Here is a 21,185-nt window from a genome sequence, read left to right on the forward strand (position 1 = left end):
TGCTAGTTTGGGGAGTTCTCCTGGCTAACAGCCTGAAGAGTGTTTTCCAACTTGGTTCCATTCTCCCAGTCACTTTCAGGTACACCAATCAAGCATAGTATATGGTCTTTTCACATAGTCCCATATTTCTTGGATGCTTTGTTTGTTTCTTTTCATTCTTTTTTCTCTAATCTTGTTTTCTGACTTTATTTCATTGAGTTGATCTTCAATCTCTGATATCCTTTCTTCTGCTTGATCAATTCAGCTATTGACACTTGTGTATGCTTCATGAAGTTCTCGTGCTGTGTTGTTCAGCTGCATCAGGTCATTTATGTTCTTCTCTAAACTGGTTATTCTAGTAAGCAATTTGCCTAACCTTTTACCAAGGTTCTCAGCTTCCTCGCATTGGCTTAGAACAAGCTCCTTTAGCTTGGAGGAGTTTATTACCCACCTTATGAAGCCTACTTCTGTCAATTCATCCAATTCATTCTGTCCAGTTTTCTTCTCTTGCTGTTGAGGAGCTGTGATCCTTTGGAGGAGAAGAGGTGTTCTGGTTTTTAGAATTTTCAGCTTTTTTGCACTGGTTTCTCCCCATCTTCATGGATTTATCTACCTTTGGTCTTTGAAGTAGGTGACCTTCAGCTGGGGTCTGAGTGGACTTATTTTTATTTGATGTTGATACTATTCCTTTCTGTTTATTACTTTTCCTTCTAACAGGCCCCTCTGCTGCAGGTCCGTTGCAGTTTGCTGGAGGTCCACTCCAGACCATTTTCCTGGGTATCACCAGCAGAGGCTGGAGAACAGCAAAGATTGCTGCCTGTTCCTTTCTCTGGAAGCTTTGTCCCAGAGGGGCACCTGCCAGATGCTAGCCAGAGCTCTCCTGTATGACATGTCTGTCGGCCCCTACTGGGAACTTTGAACTTGAAAGAGATGATTTAGGGAATCCAGATGAAGAAATTTCAAAGCAGCAAAGCATTCAAGAGGTGACAGAGCATAAAAGTTTAGAAAATTTGCAGCCTGACCATGTCTTAGAAAATAAAAACCTATTTTCTTGGGAGAAATTCAACCCAGCTGCAGAAATTTACATAAATAACAAGGAGTCTAATGTTAATCTCCAAGACAATGGGGAAAATGTCTGCACGGCTGTCAGAGACCTTTAACGCAGCCCCTCCCATCACAGGTCCCCAGGCCTAGTAGGATAAAATGGCTTCCTGGGCTGGGCCCAGGACCACACTCCTGCTCTGTGCAGCCTAGGGACTTGGTGCCCTGTATCCCAGTTGCTCCAGCTCCAGTTCTACCCGAAAGGGGCCACAGTAAAGCTTGGGCTATTGCTTCAGAGGGTGTAAGCTCCAAGCAGCTTCTACATGGTGTTGGGCCTGCAGGTGCACAAAATTCAACAATTAAGGTCTAGAAACCACTGACTAGATTTCAGAGGATGCATGAGTCTGCTGCAGGGGGAGAGCCCTCATGGAGAGCCACTGCTACGGCAGTGTGGAAAGCAAATGGGGGTTGGAGCCGCAGTACAGTCCCACTGGGGCACTGCCTAGTGAAGCCGAGAGAAGAGGGCTCCTGTCCCCCAGATCCCAGAATAGTAGATCCACCAACAGCTTGCACTGCATGCCTGGAAAAGCCATGGGCACTCAATGCCAGCCTACGATGGAGCTGCTGAAGGCCATGGGCGCCCCTTGCATCAGCAGATGTGAGACATAGAATCAAAGGAGATCATTTCAGACCTTTAGGATTTGACTGCCCCACTGGATTCTGCACTTGCATGGGGTCTGTAGACCCCTTTGTTTTGGCCAATTTCTCCCATTTGGAACAGGAGCATTTACATAATGCCTGTACCCCCATTGTATCTTGGAAGTAACTAAGCAGCTTTTGATTTTACAGGTTCATAGGTGAAAGGGACTTGCCTTGTCTCACATGAGACTTTGGACTTTGAATTTTTGAGTTAATGATGAAATGAGTTAAGACTTTGGGGGACTGTCGGAAAGGGATGATTGTGTTTTAAAGTGTGAGATGGGTATGAGACTTGAGAGGGACCAGTGGTGGAATAATATGGTTTGGCTCTGTGTCCTCACCTAAATCTCATCCTGAACTGTAATCCCCATGTTTCAAGGGAGGGACCTGGTAGGAGGTGACTGGATCATGGTGATAGTTTCCCCTATGGTGTTCTCATGATAGTAAGTGAGTTCTCATGAGATCTAATGGTTGTATAAGGGGCTCTTCCCCCTTTGCTCTTTCTCTCACCTGCTGCCATGTAAGACATACCTGCATCCCCTTCCACCATGATTGTGGGTTTCCTGAGGTCTCCCTAGCCATTTGGAACTGTGAGTCAATTAAACCTCTTTTCTTTGTAAATTATCCAGTCTCCATGCAGTCCGTCGCTTTTTGTTTTGTTTTGTTTTGTTTTTTTCCTTTGAGATGGAGTCTTGAGTCTTGCTCTGTTGCCTAGGCTGAAGTGCAGTGGCATGATCTCGGCTCACTATAATCTCTGCCTCTTGGGTTCAAGTGCTTCTCCTGCCTCAACCTCCCTAGTAGCTGGGATTACAGGTGTGTGCCACCATGCTCAGCTAATTTTTGTATTTTTAGTAGAAATTAGGTTTTACCATGTTGCTTAGGCTGGTCTTGAACTCCTGATATCAGGTGATCCACCCGCCTCAGCCTCCCAAAGTGCTGGGATTACAGACATGAGCCACCGCACCCAGCCTCAGGCAGTTCTTTATAGCAGTGTGAAAATGAAATAAAACACTCATAGAACCAAACGTCAAAAGGGTAATTTTTTTCTGAACTCTCTACAAGCTCATAAACTTTATAGAACTGAACAGTCTTCATGCATCGCACATAAAAACACAATTTATGTTTGCCCTACATGTTCTCCATTTCAACTAATATTGTGGCTATCCCTCCTGTCACTAGGCCCAGTGTAAAAAACCATCCTTGGCTCCTTTCTCTCTTCTACCCTCTACATACAGTGAAAGCACTATGTTATGCTGATTCTAACTTTGACATACGTATTAAGGTTTTTCAGAGAAAAAAAAAAAAAATATATATATATATACACACACACACACACACACACACACACACACGCCATATATTTTAAGAAACTGAGTTGAGCAATTGGCTGAAGCAATCATGGAGGCTGAGAAGTACCAAGATCTGCAGTCAGTAAGCTGGAGACCCAGGATACTGTAAGCTCTAATCCAAAAACCAGCAGACTTAAGACTCAAGAGCTGATGTTGCAGTTTGAGTGTGAAAGCAGGATAAAACCCACATCCCAGCTCAAGGCATTCAAGCAAGGGGAGTCCCCCCTTACTTAAGGAAGTGTTAACTTTTTTGTTTCAACTCAGGGCATCCACTTATTGGATGAGGCCAACCTACATTTGGGAGGTAATCTGCTTTACTCAGCCTACCAGTTCAAATAATCTTATCCAAAAACACACTCACAAACATACTGAATGATGTTTGATCAAATATCTGGGTACTCCATGACCCATTAAGTGGACACATAAAATTCACTGTCATAACATATGTATCAGAATCTGTCCTTCCCTCGTCCCTTCCACCACTTGAATCCACACCATTATGATCTCTTGAACTGATTAACACAATTACCTCACCTAGTTGATTACTGCCTTCTGGTTCTGTCCTCCCCTAGGCCACACTCTAGACCAATCAGAGTCACCCTGTTAAAATACTACTTTGATAACAGAAATTCTCTCCTTAAAATCTCCCACAGGCTACCCATACCTTACAGGATAGAGTTCATGTTCCTCAGTTTTGCCTACAAAGCCTTTCACTGTGTGGCCACTTTCTCCTTCTCCAGCCTTTCCTCTAGTCTCATCCTTATTTACATGCAAGCAACTTTAAACTCCTTACAGTTCACCAAAAACACACCACACTAATTAACGTGACTGCAAAGTTTTTTTCTCATCTGGTGTGTTTCTTATACTATAATCCAGAGATGTACTGATTCTTCAAACCCTGCTACAAGTTTTCTGTGAAAAGTATCTCCCCTGTCTATGCTATCTTGTACCTTATACATAATTACATCACTATACTCATTAACCTGTTTTAAGTGCTTTAGTGACTCCCTATTGTAAAGAGGAAGCTCTTCAGGGCAGACACAGAGTTTATTTTGTGGGTATTTCTGTTGCTTGATGCCTGCTCTCCTACATAATTGGTGGTCTGAATACATATATATACAAATTTTTTTCAAAATATATATGTTCAACATTATTTATAAATATATATGAGTGTGTGTGTGTGTCTACACACATAAACAAAGGTTGAGATCAAATAAAAATCTCTTCAAATGCACTGAAATAACATCACAGGTGTACACAATTTCTCAGTACCATCTATGATTTCCTAGCATTAATAATAATCACTCACATATACAGATGCCTTAAATTCGACAATTTAAAAGTAATGTTTATGCCACCTGGTGGTCAAACAGGAAATGCTATTTTTAAATATTTCATAATTCATATTGTGATATGACAGTGTTTCAGTTTAAAGCAACTGACTTCTGCCTCTAGAAGGATATATTTTAGCACACTGCAAAGCATTTTTGAGAAACGGTAACAAAGAAAAGGCTTCAATTGCAGTAATAGTGGGAGACTTCAACACCCCACTGACAATATTAGACAGATCATGGAAGCAAAAAATGAACAAAGATACTGAGGACCCAAACTCATTACTGGATCAAAGGTACCTGACAGACATCTACAGAACTCTCTACCTCAAAATGACACAATATACATTCTTCTCCTCCTCATGTGCCACCACATGGCACATACTCTAAAATCGATCACATAATCAAACATAAAACACTCCTCGGCAAATGAAAAAGAACTGAAATCGTAACAGCCACTCTCTCAGACCACACTGCAATTAAAATAGAATTCAAGAATAAGAAAATAGCTCAAAACCATACAATTACATAAAAAATGAATAACCTGCTTCTGAATGACTTTGGGGTAAATAATGCAATTAAGGTAGAAATCAAGAAATTGTTTGAAACTAATGAGAACAAAGATACAACATACCAGGATCTCTGGGACACAGCTAAGGCAGTGTTAGGAGGAAAAATTATAGCACTAAACATCCACATCAAAAAGTTAGAAAGATCTCAATTTAATAATCTAACATCAAAACTAACAGATTTAGAGAACCTACAGCAAAGCAATCCCAAAGCTAGCAGAAGACAAGAAATAATCAAAATCAAAGCTGAACTAAAAGAGATTGAGACACAAAAAAATTCAAAAGCTCAACAAATCCAGGAGTTGGTTTTTTGCGTTTTTTTTTTTTTAATTTTAGTTTCTGGGATACATGTGCAGAACATACAGGTTTGTTACATAGGTATACATGTGCCATAGTGGTTTGCTGTACCTATCAACCTGTCATCTAGGTTTCAAGCATGCATTAAGTATTTGTCCTAATGTTCTCCCTCCCCTTGCTCCCCACCCCGACAGGCCCAGTGTGTGATATTCCCCTCCCTGTGTCCACGGGTTCTCATTGTTCAACTTCCACTTATGAGTGAGAACATGCAGTGCTTGGTTTTCTGTTCCTGTATTAGTCTGGTGAGAATTATAGCTTCCAGGTTCATCCATGTCCCTGCAAAGGACATGAACTCATTCTATTCTATGGCTGCATAGTATTCCACGGTGTATATGTGCCAACAAGCAATGGGGACAGGATTCCCTATTTAATAAATGGTGCTGGGAAAACTGGCTAGCAATATGCAGAAAACTAAAATTGGACCTCTTCCTTACACCTAACACAAAAAATTAACTCAAGATGGGTTAAAGACTTAAATGTAAAGCTCAAAACTAAAAAAAAAAAAAAAAAAAAAAAAAAAAACCTAGGCAATACCATTCATGACATAGGCATGGGCAAATACTTCATGACCAAAACACTAAAAGCAATAGCAACAGAAGCCAAAATTGATAAATGGGATCTAATTAAACTAAAGAGCTGGACAGAAAAAGAAATTATCATCATAGTGAACAGGCAACCTACAGAATGGGTGAAAATTTTTGCAATCTACCCATCTGGCAAAGATCCAGAGTCTACAAGGAACTTAAATTTACAAGGAAAAAAAAAAAAACAACAAAAAGGGGGCCAAGGATATGAACAGACATGTCTCAAAAGAAGACATTTATGCAGCCAACAGACACATGAAAAAATGCTCATCATCACTGGTCATCAGAGAAATGCAAATCAAAACCACAATGCGATACCTTCTCACACCAGTTAGAACAGAGAACGTTAAAAAATCAGGAAACAACAGATGCTGGACAGGATGCTTTTACACTGTTGGTGGAAGTGTAAACAACAGATTCTGGAGAGGATGTTTTACACTGTTGGTGGAACTGTAAATTAGTTGAACAATTGTGGAAGACAGTGTGGCAATTCCTGAAGGATCTAGAATCAAAAATACCATCTGACCCAGAAATCCTATTACTGGGTATGTACACAAAGGATTATAAATCATTCTATTATAAAGACACATGCACATGTATATTTATTGCAGCACTATTTACAATATTAAATACTTGGAACCAACCCAAATGCCCATCAATAATAGACTGGATAAAGAAAATACTGATAAAATAGATACAGCACTAGCTAGACTAATGAAGAAAAGAGAGAAGAGCCAAATAAAATTCAGTTAATTTATCCCATTCTAGCAATTTGCATCACTTTTCTAACTTTGAATATACCAAGAGATACCACTTTCAAATGCGTGAAATTATAAACTAATGAGAAGATTCATTTTAGCTGAATTGTCTTCACTACCTGAGCTTCAAAAAACAACACAGCAGATTTGTGGGTCAGCTTGGCTCTAAACTATTTGACAATACAACTCCCTTTGCCTATAGGTGCTCAAATTCTGGACTTTCCTGGTTGTCACTTTCTCTCTGAAACCATCCTTTAACTCTCCAACACAAACCTTCCTTCTTGCTGTGCTTTTGATACCACCCCTCATTCCAGTCTCATAGATGTTCCCATCTTTCCCACTGCCTCAAAGAATTCCTTTAGGCAGATGACTTTCTTATCTGTATTTCTAATCCTGACACCTCTCTCAAGTTCAAGTCACCAGGTATCCTTGCTTGCTACTATCTCAATATGACTTGACTTCAGTACCTGAAACCTCATTTGTCCAAAAAAAATCATCGTTTCCACTTACTCTTGGTACAACTGCCTGCTAGGACTGCTACTACCCTCCAGTCTCCAAGCTTTGAAACCTGAGAGTCAACCTTGACTGCTTCCTTGACTTCCATATATATTTCATTGACAGATGATATTGATCCTATCTCCCCCTTCTTTCCTTGTTCTCATTTGGGGGCTTTGCATTAAACTTTCTCTCTGCCTGGGATGCTCTCCTCACTCCCACCCCCAGTAGTCTCAAGGCTTATTCCTTGTTATCATTCAAGCATCTCTTTAAATGTCCCTTCTTCAGAAAGGTCTCCCTGATCTCCTAATTTCTATCACATCATCCAGTTTTAATTCTCTAAATATTACTACCACTTCCTGATCACTTCCTAATGGTATACTCTGTCCATGCCCTTAGGAACGTGCACTCCTTAAGTGTCCTGGACTCCCTAATTTATTGCTATACTCCAAGCCTTTATTGTTGAGTAAGAGCTCAATATTTCTCAACAACTAAAATCCTTTTAAAAATACCAGCACCTCTTTTATTTCCATGCCAAAGTAATTATATGTAAGACCTGAGCTATGACAGTGATGTCCCTGTTTCCAATCTCCTCCCTCTCCCAAAGAATTCTAAACACTGATGCCTAATTACTCTGTCTAAATAACCTTATCCATCAGATAACCTAAAGAAATAACTTATGGAAAGTATACTGTCTTAGAAACGCATAGCATACACCCAATAAATGTTAAGTTTCCCCGTTATTTTCCTGCTGGAAAATCCTTAAAATGCCACTCACTGCCTACAGAATGCAGCAGGTTTTCCACTGGCTGTCACACTTTTTCTTAATAGGCTCCAATCTAGTTTGTCATCTTATTTTCTAGAACACCTCTTCATGCTCTGTATGCCACAGTCATATTACATCATTTGCCAGTATATTCCTCTAGCTATACTTTACATTGTTCCCACTTGCTTGAAACAGCCTAGTACCCATAGCTCTCTAAATCCTATCCATCCTTAAAGGTAAGCAACTTCCTTCAAAAAGACTTTTAAAAGTCCTGTTTTCTAAGACAACATAATCACTTTCTCTCCTCTGCACATTAGTATCTTTCTCTGGACTACAGGGTCGCATTGGGTACAATTAACGATGTGATCTTACTCTCACTAGACTGTGTGATGCTATGGGCAGGGCTTAAACTTTATCTTTCTGTATTTTCTACACTGTTTTGTACCTTACAAATACTGAATTAAAAGAGACTGAATAAATGAGAATAATTGCTCTGAAAGAAAAGAGTTAATAGGCAAAAACTGGGAGCTGATAAGAGGAAACCATCTCTCTTTGGATTCCATTACTTAAAGGTCAAAAACTTGCAGTATAGTAAAAAGCATAGTCTTAATTTCATTTCCTAACAAACAGGAAGTGTCAGGATGAGAGAAGGCAAACACTTATATTGTGATGTCAATATCACACACAGCCCTATAGAATAATGTCAAAGCCATGACGATACAATCTGCTACAAAGTGAAACAGTGAATCCACCTGCATAATTTTCATTCATCAATGCGTGAATGCTACCATGAGGAACTGGTTAAAAAAAAAAAAAAATAGGCCGGGCGCGGTGGCTCAAGCCTGTAATCCTAGCACTTTGGGAGGCCGAGACGGGCGGATCACGAGGTCAGGAGATCGAGACCATCCTGGCTAACACGGTGAAACCCCGTCTCTACTAAAAATACAAGAAAATTAGCCGGGCGAGGTGGCAGGCGCCTGTAGTCCCAGCTACTCGGGAGGCTGAGGCAGGAGAATGGCGTGAACCCGGGGGGGCGGAGCTTGCAGTGAGCCGAGATCGCGCCACTGCACTCCAGCCTGGGGCACAGAGCAAGACTCCGTCTCAAAAAAAAAAAAAAAAAATACTTAAGTCAGCAATACACCCAATCCAGTGCCCCCTAAACACTATAAATGCCAAACCACACAGCTCTCTCCACCGTCTAGCCCCAGTTACCTTTCCGGTTGAGATCTCACAGATCTTCTCTCTCTCCTTGAACAAGCCTTCCTCCAAGAGAATTTGCCTGACTTTGTTTCCCACTAAGACACTGAAGACACTGCTTTGACCTCAGCTCTTGGCCACACAGTTCTAACTGTTCACATCTGTTCTCCTGGGATATTACCTTTAGGCTGAGTTGGTCCCCTGAGCCTCCCTTGCTAGGCAACTCTGGTTGCTATTTATTTCTACTTCACTCTATTTATTGAAAATCAGATGCACTGATACCTTTTACCCAATGCAATGTTTCTTTAAGTTATATTATCATAAGAAGAAAATACTAAAAGTAATTATTCCTAAACATGGGCATTCAGTGTTTCCTAAGAAGTTCCAGAAAACTGTCTTTTAAGTAAATATTCACGGGATTCTCATATCTCTATGTTCTCTACATTGTTTGTACCCTATAAATGCTGAATTAAAAGGGGGTGATTAATTGAAGAAGTCTCTAAAGTACTGCTTTGCTCTATTCCCAAACTCCTGCACTCAGCCTGCATTACCTGTTTCTTGCTGGATTTGTGGCCACTAAGTCACTATAATGAAAGATCTTACATCTCTGGTTTTCAATCTTGCCTGCACATTAGAGTGACTTAGTTTTTTAAAAACACCAATGCTAACCCACATCCTATGCCAAACACATCAGAATCTCTGGGTGTAAAACCCAGATACTACTGTCTTTTAAAGCTCCTACGTGATTCCAATGTGAGAAACACTATCTTACAATAATCCATTTATGCCTAAGGTTACAACTTTTTGGATTTTGAAATCAGACCTTGGCGATGACCTTGATTAGTAGGATATAAAGAACTCCCACAAGCTTAACATTCCGATAATGGAACACTAGGCATAAATGGGTTAATGTATGTTTATACTACTATTCTTAGCAGAGAAGTAGGATATGCCCCATTTATGCCATCTCCACTCTCAACTTTGTGACTCCAAGAATGTCTTCCTACTTCCTCTCTGTGAGTTCATGTTAATTTGCTTAATCTTTCCAAGTTCAGCTGGAGCTCTGCTCCCTTTCCAGGGCTTCTAATCACTTACTTCTAATCACCCACCTTAAGCTAAACCATTATCACCTCCCTTATGGGCACAGTCCTGTTATATACACTCTCAGTTACAGCCCATTCTCCATACAGCAGCCAGAGCAAGAAGTTTAAAACTCCTCGTTAATGTTCACCAAAGAATTTCCACTGTATTGAAAGTCCTACCCACTGGAACAGGCATTTCCTCTGCCTCCTCTCTGGCCTCATCACTCACCCTCTATGCCTTACTCGCTCTGCTCCACAGCCACATTGGCTGTTTCTGCTCACTGAACTTTCTGCCTCAAACCAACTTGGATGGCTCCACTCCTGCAGGGGTCAACTCAAACATTCCCTTCTGAATAAAGGCTTCCTGATGATCCAGTCTAAATTAGCAGCCCTGCTCTATCTCCAGGTACTCCATCACTTCAATCTGGCTTATTTTGTTCACAGATTTCAACACTCAGTTTTCTCGCTTACAGGTTTATTTTTTAATGTCTACATCCTCCATGTGAATATAAATTGTATTACTTTTGTCTTGTTCCTGGTAGACTTCCAGAAATCAAAGTGTTTTGGTTGAATAAAGAAATGAATCAATTAATCAATAAACAAATGAATATGAATATAACCCAAGACAAAACTAGATGCATCATGTGTAGTATCTTTACACGTGACTACTTTAGGAGCTCATACGTTTCTAACCATACCATAAGCTCCTAATGAGCAGTAAGCAGACTTTTTCTTCTTTTCCAATCTTTAGAAGTAAGCTAGTATACATTTAAGTACCTATTAATTATTTTGGCTATTTTAGAACATCTTCATTATTGTATTGAAAAATATTTTTTAACTTTCAGTTACCTACATAATCATCCAACCAATAAACATCTGCATAACTGAATGTTTACTATATCACACCTGAACAAGCACAAGTCTGCAATTTCAATTCACCTTCCAATTCTTTCACCTTTCACTTTCACTCTCTGAATCACATTCGTCTTACTAGGTACTGTGCAACTTATAAATCTCACAATTACAGACTCTGCCTGTATGTGGGCATTGATTCGTCTGATAGGGAGTCAAGCATATCTTTCTCTAACTAATGTACATCTGTTGAGATCAAAGAGACAGAGATTTCAATCAGGAAACTCCTGTGAGGATGCTCCAAGTCCGAGCTGCTTCTCCAGGGGTAAGGCCTTACTGTGACTGGAACATTTTTAAAGTGGGCTTTATAAAGGCTTATGGTTTATGGATTCTGGTTTCAAGATTTCATTTTATTTTTTTACATCTGACACATCAAAATCCATCCATGAAATGTAGGCTTTGTTTAAAACCTATCAAAAACTTCACTGTGAAAGACTAGAATCAAATAATTTATTTTCTAAAACCTTACTGACAATCACAGACACCAAAGAAATTGCTTTCTATGAAACAGAGGACAAGAAAGCACAAACTTCAGAAAATCATGGTAATTACTATATTTTGCTAGTATTACATAAAATATTATTACAGTGGGTAATACTACCTTCCAAGACCTTCTTCTTATTTATTTTGGAATCAATAGTTCAGACTGTCCCTAATAAGTGCTAAACATGTATCTTCAAATAACTTAGCCTTCTCCAAGGAAATAATCTCATAGTCCTAGGATACATAAAATATTGATAAAATCCCCTTTAATCTTCACTTCTGATGACTAATGATAGTTTTTCTCCCTCGTGCTGAAGATTATAATATAGGCCATGACATGCATTAGTCATCCTATTAGTGCCTTTCAAGGTCTTGATGCATTTACCTCCTTTTCCCCCAGGGTGCCGGAATTCCCCATAAATTCTGTTGATCCAAGAAGGGGAACTCTGTTCTGACCTTCACTAACCCTGGAGGGTCCAGAATCACCACTCACATCTGAGAGACCCTCTCCCTTATTTGTGGAGGTGTCACCCCAAGAGAAATCTAACAATGGATCTTGCAGGTACCAAAAAAAATTATAATCGTTGGCTTATTAAACACATGTCCCCCTTCCCTCCCAAGAGTATCTTTAGTCCTTATAAACAACAAAGTAATTGAACAGCATATACATACAACACTGTTGGATAAAATGTTATTTCTTCAAAGCACCAATTTCAAAATCTTGAATTCCTTTTGAGCACTCCTTTTTATTCTCTCCTACAGTTAGTCGGTTATTACATAAGCTGCATTATTTTTATCTGTTACAAAATGCACCACACTGAAACCTTTACCCTTTAGCCTTGCTGGCATCCTAGTCCATTCTCTTCTCATCATGCTTAGAATACACCCATCTTCTCCTACCAGATTTTTCTGCCTTAGTTCCTTCCTCTCTCCTAAATCCCATACACAACTGGTGTAGATTTTACACCATTCCTATGACACCATCCTTTAATGTCTCCCCTCTGTTTAATGTCTTAGGGCAAACCTCATAAGAACAATCATACTTTCTGTCCTGGACATACTAAATCCAAACCTCAGGATGTTCTTCCCTTCCCAGGTTGTATAAACCCTTGCTTACTGATACTCTATGCTTCCTTGTTCACGTGCTGTCTCTTCTCTGAAAATTCCTAACCACATGCCCACAGTTTTCTTTCCATTAATATTCTATGACACTCACTGCTGGTCTCAGGTGTTTGGATCTTCCATATATATGCTACTTCTTTCAACAAAACTGTAAGTAAGCAAGTGACCTCCTGGTCACTTTAATGCACAGTCATCTGTTTCTACCTTGACATCTCATCTGTTTCCTCATTCTGAAAATATTCTCACTGTTCAACTCCCACTTATGAGTGAGAACATGTGGTGTTTGGTTTTCTGTTCCAGAACTTAAAGTAAAATAAAATTAAAAATATATATGTGTATGTGTATGTGTGTGTGTGTGTGTGTGTGTGTATATATATATTCTCTTCACTTGGTTTATATGCTACCTTTCCTAAAATTATCCTACCTAATTCACCATTTCTACTTACCTTTTGCCAACTTTTATTCTCACCATTGTTCACCTTCCCAACTGATACTACCCTTGCCCAAGTTACTACCCTTTTCTGCCAATCCCAGGGCAATGAATTCTTAACTGGTCCCCGCACATTCAGCCTCACCACTTGCCAATGTGTCTCCTGATGGAGCCCAGTGGGTGGTCTTTTCAATTGCAAATCTTATTGTGTCACTCATCTGCTGACAATACCTCAATAAAAACTGCATTTTTTTTTCAAGCAATACAGGTAATTCTAATGTGCAGCCAAGTTTGAGAATAACTCCTCTAACCATATTCACTTCCACACCTTGTGGTATTTCTTTTAACCAGAACATTCTCTCACCTCTCAAAACTCAGCTATCCTGATTGACTAATGCTCAATCTTCAGATTTTAATTTAAATGCTTCTCTTCAAGAAGGCCATCTCTGATATTGTACATCAGATCTGATTCCCCTGTAATTGGCTCCCATGGAACCTGTTAATATATGTTAACCATCTGTTTTCTGCCTTTGACTGTCCAAAGAGAAAGTGCCATATCTGTTTTACCAGTGTATTAAAGCACTGAGCATAGTGCCAGGCACAAGGTGAGTGTTCAGAAATTTCTGCTAAATGAATCTTACAATAATATTCTTTTAAAAAGTATTACAAAAGTTCAGAAGTGAAAAGATTATGTCGCTGTGGAATCACATAAATTACTCTTTTCTTAAAAACTTACAAAACTGTGTGAAAACATACCACCCCAGACAACCTAGAAATAGAAAAAAAAAAAAAAAAAAAAAACTGTTAACAGGCCAATTTTCAACTAAGAAATTAAATGCCTTTCATTTTGTCATTGAATGAAATATTTGAAGGATGACATAATAACTCATCACATGCCATAAGTATATGAACTAACTATAGGCTTGTTATGAAGACAAGAATTATTCACACACTGAAGTTTGGAGATATATGTGATTCCATAGCTAACACTCTTTTTAAGTATAGTCTATCTACCAGTAAAGCCCAAATGAGAACTCTGTAAGCACATTAGGGATATGGCCAAAAGCCATAAGCTTGATTCTGCAGAGTCTATTCTCTAGCATAGGAAGACAAAACAAAAATATTCCTAATTCTGAAAAAGAAGCACAGCCGAAAAAAGCTCACTGGTCAATCATTACCCTGTCAAATATGATTAAAACGGTAAAATCATAATTACGTTGGCATCAACCTAATATATTCTTGTGATTAGTAAAAAGGAGAGCTCAAAGTCAATTTTCTGTAGATACCTTAATCAAGCAGAACTCATTTCCACTGATTTTTACTATTGCATTGGTCCTCAAAATAAAGTCCATTCTCAGGGGGTTTCCAGCTTTTATAACTAGTTAAAAACTAGTAAAACATCATAGCTTTAGTATTACAGTTCATCCATCCATCACTCACTAAAACATCAGAGGTCTAGGAAATTAAAAACACTTGACTAAAAGAGCAGAATAACCTCTTACCATTAAAAAAATAAAATTAACACACGTTTTTTTTCCAGAAGAGAATAAACCAAACTAAATAGGTTCTGCCTTACCATAATAAAAGACTTCACACAACTCATACTGCATTCTGTTTAATTCATCAAATCCGTGTTGGATGTTACAATGGAAGGACACCGAAATAAGACTAAAAGGACTCAAGTGACAAATAAGGCATGGCTTCCTACCATCAGACAACTCAGAAAATGCAGGGCAACAACTGACTCTACTTCAAGGCAAAAAGGCATTTCTGTCAAACACAGGTCCAGGTGATATGCCAGAGGGTCACAAACAAATTAGTTCAAACTAGGGAAGGGCCAAAAATAATTGATATTGCATGAGTGTTGAGAGATCATGGAACATTTATTGGGATGGGGGGCAGTCTTTCATACCAGGAAGAAGCACAGATAAGGGCACCGAGGCAGGGGCACAAGCAATCGTGTGGAGAAAGTAGAGCTGGAGCAGAGGTAATGCAAAGATAGGAATATGGGGCTGAAAAGAGATTCTGGGTGCACAATAGACAAGACCTTGAATGGAATCAGCTCCTAGATCATGTACATCCATTCACTGTTTAAAACATGATCTTCACTGTTTAAGACATGATTTTCATTCATTGAAGCTCCTTTTTATTTTGTAGACTAGATGCAACCTCGTTTATGAATTGCAAATAAAAAGCCAATTAGACCTTTGAAACTAAATTTGTGGAAATGTTGTTTTTCACAGTGACAAACATAAATTGTTAAATAAAGAACTAAATGATATTACAGTGTGTGAAATTTATGGAATGAGATAGTATTGTTTCAAACATTCATGTTATAAAGAAATAATAAAAATAAGTCAGAGTCAATTCTCAAAGTATAATAAAAAGAATTGACATTTTATAGACTATGGTGTTGTTTGCTTTACTTTTTTTTTTTTTTTTTTAAGTTCAAGTGTTACATAGGTAAACTTGTGTCATGGGGTGTGTTGTACAGAGAATTTCATCACAATTGCAAAGACGTGGAATCAATCTAAATGTCCCTCAATTATAAACTAGATAAAGAAAATGTGGTACATATACACCATGGACTACTATGTAGCCATACAAAATAATGAGATCATGTCTTTTGTAGGGACATAGATAGAGCTGGAGGCCATTATCCTTAGCAAACTAACACAGGAAACCAAATATCACATATTCTTACTTATAAGTAGGAGCTAAATGATGGGAACACATAAGACATGATCTTAACTGTGCCAGAAAAAAACTGTAGAGGCAAAAAGCATGGCAGACAACCTATTATGGGGCTCCTGAAACAGCCAAGTAGCAATGATGTTTAACAGATGACAGAAATCACAAAGCTCATTGTGGAAGGGGAAGAACACTGAAAATTATATAACTGAGAAATCAGAACAAAAGAATAGCAATCAGATTAGAGCATTTTATAAAAATACAGAGATGGAATCGAGAATGAAAATTAAGTTCCATTAATGTAACTCACAAAATAACTGAATACAGTAACACCCGAATTCCTACATTTTCTGAACAATTTATTCCTAAGAGAAGCAGACCTGTAACACACTGAGGATCTTTCACTTTTGATTCTGGACTGAAACTGGAGAATGTGGCCATGATGCCCATCATTCAATTTTACTGGAAGAAAAAAACTCACACAACACTCTTAAATATTTGCCCTACCCTTTTCCACAACATAATCTACTTAACAGCTAGATTCAGTAGTTTTTAAGACAGAATTAAACAATAAAATTCTCAATTCCAAAAAAAAAAAAATTCTTACGTTCTTCTGCTGCTAAGGAATTAATTAACTTCCCTTCAGATTATCAAGGCCAAGGGGGAAGAAAACTAGTATTTATTTGTTGCCTATGTGACAGGAAGCAGTGTGTGAAGCATTCCTCATTAATCCTGAATCTTACGTTCCTCATTATCCAAACCATTGTCTTCCTCATTTTTCAGAGTAGGAGAGTGTGTATTATGGAGGTAAGCAACTCGCTCAAAAGAAGTTAGCTAATGTTGACAGAGCTAATATTCAAATTCAGATTCTTCTGACTTTAAAAGTCACTTTTTCTTAATGGAAAGAGTGCTCTTTCCAATAAGCATTCTGTCTCCAAGAATTCATCTTTGGAAACCCTACTGCTCCATCAATAATGCTTCTTCTCCTTTTCTTTTTTCATTAATTTATACATGCTCATTCCTAAATTAATCACAGAGCACCTACTGTATGCTAAACGTTGATTATGATCATTCATTAGTGTCTATAAGTGTTTTATATTAAGCACGGCATTCTAAGCCTTGCCCTTTTCCTTAACCAAATCTGTTGTCAGAATGGTTGTTAACATCACACCACTTCTATTTATTTCCAAAATGTGTTCTAGTAAACATATAAATCCATGATACTCATCCATAAAAATTATGTGTCTGCTACCTTCTTTAAATATAAAAATCCTCATTAGTTGAGGGAAAAAAGCATGTTCTACAGAACTACCTAAAAGATAATATCCTAATTATTTAAATAAATTTAACAGCTTTGAACTGTTGTAAAAGTTGTTTATTAACAGTATTAATATTAAAAAGTGTGAATTAAGACAAATGGTGCCACAAGATTTTAGTGTAATTTTAACTAAAAACCATGTAGTAATGTGTGTGTGTGTGTATATACAAACAAAGTACCCTCTTAAACATTTACTTGTAAATCATGCAATAAAAAGCACCTCTGCATCAATTGATACAGGGTTTCTTGCAAATGTTCAGCATACTGCCAATAATATTTCATAGCCAGCTTACATAAGAAGTCATCTACAAAGTGAATCAATGGAAGGAATGATATTTACCCCTTTCTGAAAAGGCATTTTAACTAATTATGGGCTTTTGAGTATTACTACCAATTTAAGGACTCTTAACACCATAGAAATCATGGTACTATGATAAGGAGTTCTGTTTCAAAAGTATACCCCAAATGTTCAGTAAGCTACATATGACAACAAAATACTGAAGGAAAAGGAGATATACAACTATTTCTAATTTTTTAAAGATGTACCTTATGATACTACTTTTGATGGTAGAAGAAACCATCTACTTCTACTAGTTACCTTTACAAGAGAAAAAAAGGCGGGGGGTGGTTTGGAATCAATGCTAGCTCTCATTTTACAGTTGCTCAGTATTCACTCAAGGGAGTTTGAGATTACCTCCAAGAGCCGAACTCCAAACCCAGCCATGCCAGCAGCACTTCCAAATATGCACAGAGACACCTCCAGCTGCCCACAGAACCACTACCCCCTCACCATTGTCATTCATGCTCTCAAAACTCTGAGATTCATGTAGGAAAATACAGTCAAATTCATCCCTCAAAAAGGCCCATGTCAGAAAGGTCACATCAGTTCCTTCCATTCTTTCTTTCTCTTTCTGGCTTTATAAAATACAAGTGACAAATAAAAATTATATATATTTTCAGTGTACAAGGTCATGTTGTGTTTTATATATATATATATGTATACATATATACACACACCTTGTGAAATAATTAAATCAAGCTAATTAACATAAATATCACCTCACATACTTAGCATTTTCTGTGGTAAGACCATTCAATATCTACTCGGCAATTTTCATGGATATGGAACATTATTACTAACTACAGTCACTATACTGTACAATAGATCACCGGAATTTATTCATCCTAACTGCAACCCTTTGACCCTTTGAACAACATCTCTCTATTCTCCCCCAACCGTCAATTCCTGAAAGAAAATATGGCATCATCTCACTTATGTGTGGAATCTAAAAAAGTCTACCTCATAGAAGTAGAAAATAGAATGGTGGTTCCATTCTTTCTAAAAGGTAACTGTAGTGTACTTCAGAGAATATCCCAGTAAAATAAAAAGATTAAAATTAGGTAAGATGAATAATGAAAACTGCCAATGAAGGCATTTGGGTTGACTATAGAAAAAATAGTTCACCCTAAACCAGTGGTTCTCAATCTCAATTGTATTTTGGAATAACCTAAGGACTGTGAAAGAATCGTGTCTCAGTCTAAACCCCAGATATTCTGATGTAATTGGTCTGGGGTACAACCTGGACATCAAGACTATTAACAGCTCCCCAGATGATTGTAATGTAGAGCTAGGGTTGAGAGTCACTGCCTAGAACTCTAGCCTTAAGTCTACCAATACAAAAGAGGCAAAGACTTTCAGAAAGTCTTTTAAAAAAACAAAAATAAACCTTTAAAACTAATGTTGTAAATCTAATTAATGACACTTTATTTTACCTTCTTTTTTTTTTTTTTTTTTAGACAGAGTCTTGCTCTGTCGCCAGGTTGGAGTGCAGCGGCACAATCCCGGTTCACTGCAACCTCCGCCTCCCGGGTTCAAGTGATTCTCCTGCCTCAGCCTCCCAAGTAGGTGGAACTACAGATGTGCATCACCACACCCAGCTAATTTTTGTATTTTTAGTAGAGATGGGGTTTCACCATGTTGGCCAGGATGGTCTCGATCTCTTGATCTCATGATCTGTCCGCCTCGGCCTCCTAAAGTGCTGGGATTACAGGCAACACTTTATTTTTCATACCTATGGAAGCCCCTCAGCACTACTACAGGCCTGCAGGAATCCACGTACAAAAGGCCTGGATTCATATGGTATTTACTGTTAAAAAGGTTACATGAACAATTAAGTTGGCTGTCACTGTGTTTGCCATCACAGACAACAGCGCACGGGCAAGGCACTTCTTTAAAAAGAAGTTTCAGAGGGACTAGAAAAGTATAAATCACTGAGGCACACATGCCTCCAGGTCCATCCCCCACTGTATCTCTCACCCTAGCAGACAACAGAGCTACACAGCCACATAAAGCAGCCCACGGGCATGGACTTAGCCTACTTTGGACTGATTTCTGCTTGGGAGACAAACAGAAGAAGATGCCTTGTGGTTCACAGAATAAAAAATGAACAGATGAGAATAAACACTCCCTAAAACTACACAGGTAGAAATAACTTTGGAGTTATTAAAAGCACAGTTATTAACACATTTAGGTTTTAAATTTGCAAAATGCCATATAATTTGTACGAACTGGGTCAGGGTCATTCTGTCAAAAATACTGTTTTACAGAAAGAAATGAATTACACTAATTCCAGGAAAGAAGGTATTTTTTTATTAGAATATCAAAGGATGAGAGGAAGGTGCCTAAATTCTGCATATCCTGTTTAATTAATAAATTAGAAAATTTCAAGTATATAAAAAGTACATATAAGGATCAGAAGCATTATTTTTACCAGTTAACTTTTCACAAACTAGTATTTGTGAAATTGATGTAAAGTGTTAACATTTTACATGTATTATAATTTACATACAAAAACTTACTTTACTTCATGAAAATAATTTCTGCTGCTTTATATTTACAAGCCTAGTCAGAGATGATCATTTTAAATATCAAGCCCAGAAACATCTTTGAGAAACCACTGGGTACAAGATCTCATGGAATCCAGCACCATAAGAGGACACAAAGGTGACCTAATCTTTGTTCTTCATGTGATGTGTTAATTTTTAAAAGTAATGAGGAATTGTTAGAGCTCAGCTTTTCGAAACATAAGAAACAGCTTCCTCTGGATGCAATCGTTTTCTTGTGTACTTTGAAGCACAAAAAATAGCTGACATAGTCTAAATGTATTAAAGATATATAAGCAATATTTCTCTCCTAATATGAGAAAACAAGAAAAATTATCACACATTTATTACAAAATAATTAATAATGCTATAGAGGCAGAAAAGGAATGATATCTTTCCTCACCCTTTATAAGGGTCACGGTCAATATTCCTGTAACAAAAGATAGGTGTGTTAGTCTGTTTGCGTTGCTATAAAGAAATTGCTGAAACAGGATAATTTATGAAGAAAATAAGTTTATTTGGCTCATGTTTCTGCAGGTTACACAAGAAACACAGTGCTGGCATCTGCTTCTGTTGAGGGCCTCAGGAACTTTATAATCATGAGAACAGGTGAAGGAGAGCCAGAGTGTCAAGTGCCAAGAACAGGAGCAAGAAAGAGGGGAGGTGTCACACTCTTTTAAACAACCAAATCTCATATGAATTCAGAGCAAGAACTCATTCTTCACTGAGAGAAGGACATGATGTCATTCATGAGGGATCTGCTAACCATGATCCAACTAGGCCCCACCTTCAACAATGGGGATCACATTTCAACATGAGATTTGAAGGGAACAAATATCCAAATCATATAATTCTGTCTCTGGCACCCCAAATTTCATGTCCTTTCATTGCATAAAACAATCACCTCTTCCCAATAGGCTCCAAAAGTCCCAACTTGTTTCAGCATCAACTTAAAGTCCAAAGTCTCATTTGAGACTCAAGACAAGTTCCTTCTACCTATGAGCCTGTAAAATCAAAAGTAAGTTATTTACTTCCAAGATACAATGGCAGTACAGGTTCCCATTTCAGAGAAATCGGCACAAACAAAGGGACAACAGATCCTATGCAAATCTAAAACTCAGCAGGCAGATATTAAATCT

The 21,185-nt window shown here is 38.1% G+C and overlaps 1 protein-coding gene across 1 annotated transcript in view; it reads right to left on the reverse strand.

Moving 5' to 3' along the window:
* Positions 1-21,185, reverse strand: part of LOC105496823 (meiotic double-stranded break formation protein 4) — a 235,908-nt gene that overhangs the window by 168,486 nt on the left and 46,237 nt on the right. The gene's annotated exons all lie outside the window — the stretch shown is intronic.

This window comes from Macaca nemestrina, chromosome 5 (assembly GCF_043159975.1).
Source record: "Macaca nemestrina isolate mMacNem1 chromosome 5, mMacNem.hap1, whole genome shotgun sequence".
NCBI classification, from domain to species: domain Eukaryota; kingdom Metazoa; phylum Chordata; class Mammalia; order Primates; family Cercopithecidae; genus Macaca; species Macaca nemestrina.